This window comes from Cotesia glomerata, linkage group LG8 (assembly GCF_020080835.1).
Source record: "Cotesia glomerata isolate CgM1 linkage group LG8, MPM_Cglom_v2.3, whole genome shotgun sequence".
In the NCBI taxonomy this organism is placed as follows: Eukaryota; Metazoa; Arthropoda; class Insecta; order Hymenoptera; family Braconidae; genus Cotesia; species Cotesia glomerata.
This window is the reverse complement of record NC_058165.1, coordinates 14,333,541-14,340,085: the sequence shown is the minus strand read 5'-3', so window position 1 is coordinate 14,340,085 and position 6,545 is coordinate 14,333,541. Positions and strand designations below refer to the sequence as shown.

Genomic DNA, 6,545 nt, shown 5'->3' with positions numbered 1-6,545 from the left:
CAATTATTAAAATAAAATTTTGATTATGATATAATTCTTACTAAAAACATTTCTCACAATACCGATGATTTCAACATGTTCACCTTTATTGAATGGATTGATAAACGGAAATTCAAATTTAATGATCTTAGCTTCAACTTTCCGTTGAGATTCACTAGCCAATGAACCGACATAAGATAATGTGTTATCTCTTTGATTTTTTATTACATCAAAATTCGTTTTTATATACCCTTGAAGTCCTACAAGATAATAATGTCATAAGTTTTTACTATAAATTGAAATTTTTTTCTATGTATATCTATGATTAATTTTTTTTTTCAATTAAACTCATCACAATTAATAAATAAATAATACTTTTTTCAATCTCAGTACAACTTATACTTTAAGATGGTCCAATAACATTGATTTTTTAAGTCTAAAGAAAATAGTACATTTTTCGACAAAATTAAGTATATCGACGTTCTAATTAGCAAATTGTCTAACTCCATTTTAGAGAATTTTCTACTTTTACGAAAAAAACAATTAGTTTAAAGTTTATTATCTCTTTAAAAAACCATTTTTTAATCATTTAAATAATTTATAATTCGATTATGGCTACATCAAAATATTAAAAAATCACCCTCTAAAAAATAAGGAGTTAGACAAATTGCTAATTAGACCATCGATATTACTCTACAAAAAAAAATTCAATATCTTAAAAAAATAATGAATTTCTTCGTTATGCATTTAATTTCCTAAGATTTCAATGAAAGCACGTATTTAAATAATAATAATAAAATAAAATGCATACGTATTCTCTTCTTCAAGTACTGCAGGCATTCATCAATTTGTACTGTAGGGTAATTTTCAATTTCCTCGGTTACTCTGGGATTTAAAATCGCTTTTCCAAATATTTTGATTTTTGTATTTGTTTGAATAACTAATTCGACGGGAACAGTTCCATAGTTATTTTTATCATTTAAATCAATTATTTTTGAAAATGCTCCATCAATATAGATGACTTATAATCAAAGAATAGATTCTTAATAAAATATAAAGATCATTAAAATAATAATCATAATTTATAAATCAAGAATTGTGTGCATTAGTAAGTTAATAATATTCATACTGAGCCAATTATTATTAAATCAATTATACGATTTATATCTTCCTCCCAAGTTATCACTTGAATTTTATCGTTTTCATTATTACCAATAACAAATTTAAATACTGTTGTTTCTTTGTTTAAAGATTTCAAAAAAACTCTCTTGGGTGCGAAAATTTCATTAATGACCCCAACAACATCTCTGAAAACATTAAAAAATAATGATTGAAAAAAAAAAATTACAAAATTATAAGAAATATCTTTTGAATGGAATATGTAACTATAAGTACACATATATCAAAAAATAAAATAATAAAAATAATAATTATTATTTTTTAATTTGATATAAATATTATAGAAAAAGAATCTATTGTCGAGAAAATATATAAAAAATTGATGCCTGAAAAAATGTCTGCTGAATTTAATGACTATTATGTATCACAAATATATAAATTTTTAACGAAATAAAATCACTGAATTATTAACCAAATCAATTAATACTTTCAAAATTGAAATCTTGTCTGAATTATGTATATATATTATTTATCTTTTGAAATTATTTTTTTGTCTGAAGACATTAAGAATTATAAAAATTTTTTAAAAGACTTATACTTATATCGTAGATGAAAATGGTCTTATAGCTTTTAAATACGAAGATGTAGATAATTCAATTTTTTCATCATTACAATCTTCATAATTATCTTCATCGTCAGATGTATAATAAGCTGAAAAATTCATAATTATTTATTTATTTATCTATTTCTTATATTAAGACCCAACAGCTCAATGCCATTAACAGGGTCACTTTATACATTATAATAACCCTTTGAATTATTAATTGAATTAATTGATCTTATTAGGTCTGTAGTGCTTATTTACTATTTATGATCTTTTGTTTTTGTTGATAAACTAGTAAGTTGCTTTGTTTTTTTTTTTTTTACTTTTGCTTTATATAAATATATATTTATTTTATATTATATTTGATAAATAATTATATTAATATTATAAACTAATAATATAATAATAATATAAACTAAAAGTCAAGGATTTTAAATTTTTTTAGTTATCGAGTAAACAAATTATAATAATTCAAAAGTAATAAAAAATAAAATTACATTCTCAGTAGAGAAGAACAAAATTTCAGTAGAAAATTAATAAAAAAAACTAAAAATGAAATTCATCAAAAATTTTTCGGGGTTGATACTTAAACTCGCAAATAACATACACAGTTTTCGTCAGTTTTATAATAAACCGGAGTCATAAAATAACTAAAAAAAAAGGATATTAAGTTATACACTGAAAATTAAATAGATATTATCGAAAAAGTAATAAAAATTATAACTTACCAGGAATTTTCAAAAAAAAAAAATTGGAGTTAAAATAAACAATATCTTATTATATCTTGAAACTTCATACAGAACAGTCATTATTAATAACGAAAAATTATGTAATTTACTAATAAAATAAAATTCAAATCAAAAAATTTTATAATTGACATGGAAGAGAAAAATAATAATAAAGTGATCAACGTGAAAATGCTATTAAATATAAATTTAAAAACCACGATATTATAGTCACAATCGAACTCGAGATTTGAGATTTATAATGATAAAAATAGATTCGTATCATGCTCTAAATTTTCATTGATGTAACATGTCGTCGATACGAGCCAATCATAGTTGTTCCTGATAATTGAAAAATAATTATTTTTTAAGTCATTTATTGATTTTTTTCTTATTCTTAATAAATTAATAATTATATCAGTAAAAACTTGAATTTTTTGTTTGAGTCATTATCGTCTGGTTCAATAATTTCTTTGTTAGCCTTCATTAACTCGGAAAATGACATTGTATCGTCGTCGATTTTAACTATGTCATCGATATATTGAATATGAACAGTGGCATAATCTGAAAAGAATGAACATTTAATAAGAAGTTTTGTTAGCATTTATTCGCATTTAATAATTCAAATTATACTTCTTACGATGAGAATTATTAATGAGACCAATAATTTCAACGTGTTGGCCTTTACAAAATTTATTAATAAATGGTAATTTGAATTGAGTAATTTTAGCTTCGATTTTCCAGTAAGATTTGTCTACCAAAGATCCGCAGCAATAATTAACATTTGTTTGTTGATTTTTGACAATGTCAAAATTAGTTTTAATATAAGCTTGGAGTCCTATTAATTTAATTTATGTAATTATATTGTTATACTTAAATTTTTTTTTTTTTGGTTTCAGTTACACATTGGTTTTTTTTTTTCTTTTTTTTTTTTTTTGTTTTTTCATTATAAGGTAAATGGGGATATTAAAAATCGAATACATACGTATTTTTTTTTCCAAATATTGTTGACAGTTCTTGATTGTAATTAGCGGATAACTTTCTGTTCCATTGGCAACTTTATGGCTCAGTTCAAGCTTTCCTAAAGTGAATACTTTTGTATTGGATTGAATGATAAATTCCAATGGAACGTTTCCTTCATTAAATCTATTGTAAGTTGAGTCGATTTTTTTTTAATACGATCCATCAATATGGATTATCTATTGTAGAAAAATAAGTATTAGATTTTGTTCGGAGATTTCTAAAATAACATAAAATAAATAGATAAAGATATATTGCAATTAAATAAAATTCATACTGAGTCGATTTCAATAAGATCAATAATGCGCTTGATGTCATTTTCCCAGGCAATCACTTGAATCTTATCATTTTCATGATTACTAAGAATAAATTTAAATACTGTAGATTCCTTGTTTAATTTTTTTAAGAAAACTTGCCTAGGTTAAACGACCTCATTAGTGACAGTGAAACTTTTTCTTATTTTGTAATAAAAATGTTCTACTTGAAATAAAAATGAAATATTTTTGTGATCTAGAGATCTCAAAGATGGGAATTAAAAAAATAGTCATAATAGAAATTAATGATAAAATTAATTAAATATGAAGTAAAATCAATGGAAATGTTACTAATTGGGTCTCTGTCAGTTATTGGATCTTTTACCTTACTATTTTTTAAAATATTATCTTTTAATTTTGAGTATATTATTTCAGCATTATTAATTTAACTACTACTTTTTATTTGAAAACTTAATAATCCATTTTTGGTTCAAAATGGTTTAGATATTTTTTTAATTTCATATTTAGTTTATTTTTTCATTAATCAATTCAATAAAAAAGTAATTTACTTACACAGTAGGTGATAAAGGTTTGATTGATTTTATAAATTCAGATGTAAACAATTTAACTATTTCACTAGAAGATTTTTTTTTGAGAACTGACACCTGAATTTTCGTTGACCTTTTCATTTTTATTTTTTTCGATTTTTGGCATTGTCACAATAAATTAATAACTTGTATTATGTCGTTACGATTCTTTTAATTATTGAAATTTCACGAAATTATCTATATTTTTAACAGCTCAGATTTGTCGTTATTAAATTACGATACAAATCTTTAGCATTTGTTTTTTTCTTTTTTTTATTGTTTATAACTTTGTTTTCTTGATTTTATTTTGTATGTATGTAAATTATAAATGAGTTTATTTTATAACCGACACATTTATAAATACACTGACTTTTTTAAAAATAATAAACTCACAGACAATTAAATAAATAAATAAATATATATATATATAGGTTATTAATAAGAATGAATCAAGATTATCGATTGTAAAAAAGTCGATAATAGTAAATTATCGATAATTAATCAGCTTTAAATTCGTAAGAGGTCGCAGTAATGAATAAATTCTGACATATTGTTTGTCTTTGCCTGATGTTCTTTGTAACAATGGCTGAATTTTCATTCAAAATTCAAAAATTAAAATTTAATAAATGAACGGATTCTTATACAAAACAATATCACTTTAAAAAATTTCTTCACGAAATTTTGTAAAATTTTATGAGACTTTATGAAATTATTCTATTGAAATTTTATGAAATTTCACGAATTTTTGTAAAATTTTCCAAAATTATCAAGGTTCTAATGATTTTTTTTTTATTGAAATTTTTTATATTTGTATAAAATTTAAATCATTTCATGAAATTAAATAAAATTTCATTAAGTTTTATGAGATTTTCTAAAAATTAAAAAAATTTTTAAATTTCATCAAAAGCCTTGCAGTAATTTTTATAAGGTTTTACAAAATTTCATATAATTTCATAAAATTTCATGAAAAATTTTTTTCCCTTTATGTTTGTAGAATTAAGTTCTTCTACTTAAAACAAAGAATTATGAATAAGAATTATCTGGCGTCAAATTATTACTATCCGATAAAACTATATTAAAAAATTTGATGTAGATGTAACATAGAATAGATAATCTCGTTCTAATATGTTGTAGAGTCCACATGTACAAAACTTTACTGTAGACAGTAAATATTGTTCGTTTTCAACATTGGTTAAATAGAATTTGAACAAATATTCCTTTATTTGTAGTTCTTAGACTATTTGATCCTCAAATTTTTAATATAAGTTACATAGTATTATTATATTATTTTTCAAAAAAGTCAAATTATATGAGGTATGATCTTAAATTATAAGTCTCTACAAACTGATACAATGAAGCTGTGGTCATAGAAATTTAATTTCTTCAATTTTTCAAGATACTTTTTATAAAATAATTATATAAATGTAAATTTAGTTTCATATCTTTCTTTTTACCTTCTCCAGAACATGTGCGGAAAATAAACTTGAACTTCAAATATTTATATAAATACGGTTACTTTTTAACTTCCCGCTAAGAAAATCGAAGATTTTCAAAAATCAGGAAGTTATTGTTTTCACCCCGTTTTGCAAAAATCAAGTTTTCATCAGATCTCGACGTTTGAAGGTCATAGGAAGCTTCCCTGACTATCCCCGCAAGGTTGTTACGGTGTCTGTATGTATATGTGTGTGTGTGTGTGTGTGTGTGTGTGTGTGTGTGTGTGTTTTTTTTTTTTTCTCTTTAGGGGGGGGGGGAATCCTTTTTACGGATTCCAGGCGTAGCTGTTTGGCCTGGATATGTGGCGACTCGACGCAGCGTCATACTAAAACTCGACGCTGACGCCCCTTCCCACTAAACCCTAAAACCCCTTTCTCTTCTATCCTCTGATCCCCCATGGTACCGCCGTAAGGCATTTCTTCGCGGGGGGAGGAATTAGCTGCCGCTCTTCCTTCTGGTCGCTAAGATGTTATTTCTTCCTTCTAGATTCTGTCTTTCGCTCTTTTCCTCTCAATGGATCGCAACTCGGTAAGCACTTTTGTAGCAAAAGTGCTTGTGGCGTTCCAGGCAGCTTCTGATGACAGCATTGCTGCTACTATTGTCTCTGGTTGGATTTTCCTCTTCAGGATATTCTCCAGCTCATCTCGCTGTGGGTAAAAACGTGGGCACTCAAAGAAAACGTGCTCTGCATCTTGATTGACTCCTGAGCAGGACGGGCACTCCGGGGAATCATCATGCTTGAAGCGGTGGAGATACGCCCGGA

At 24.9% G+C, this 6,545-nt stretch overlaps 1 long non-coding RNA gene across 2 annotated transcripts; it reads right to left on the bottom strand.

The window, feature by feature from the left end:
• Positions 1-2,862: 2,862 nt before the first annotated feature.
• LOC123270738 lies at positions 2,863-4,455 on the bottom strand. 2 transcript variants are annotated; one of them, XR_006510686.1, is made up of 4 exons: positions 4,275-4,455; positions 3,413-3,626; positions 3,068-3,265; positions 2,863-2,991 (listed from the first exon to the last, which is right to left on the bottom strand). It is a non-coding gene; the product is annotated as an uncharacterized LOC123270738 (long non-coding RNA). The 2 variants fall into 2 exon arrangements; XR_006510685.1 differs by lacking the exon at positions 4,275-4,455 and adding an exon at positions 3,725-4,074.
• Between the last annotated feature and the right edge of the window lie 2,090 nt (positions 4,456-6,545).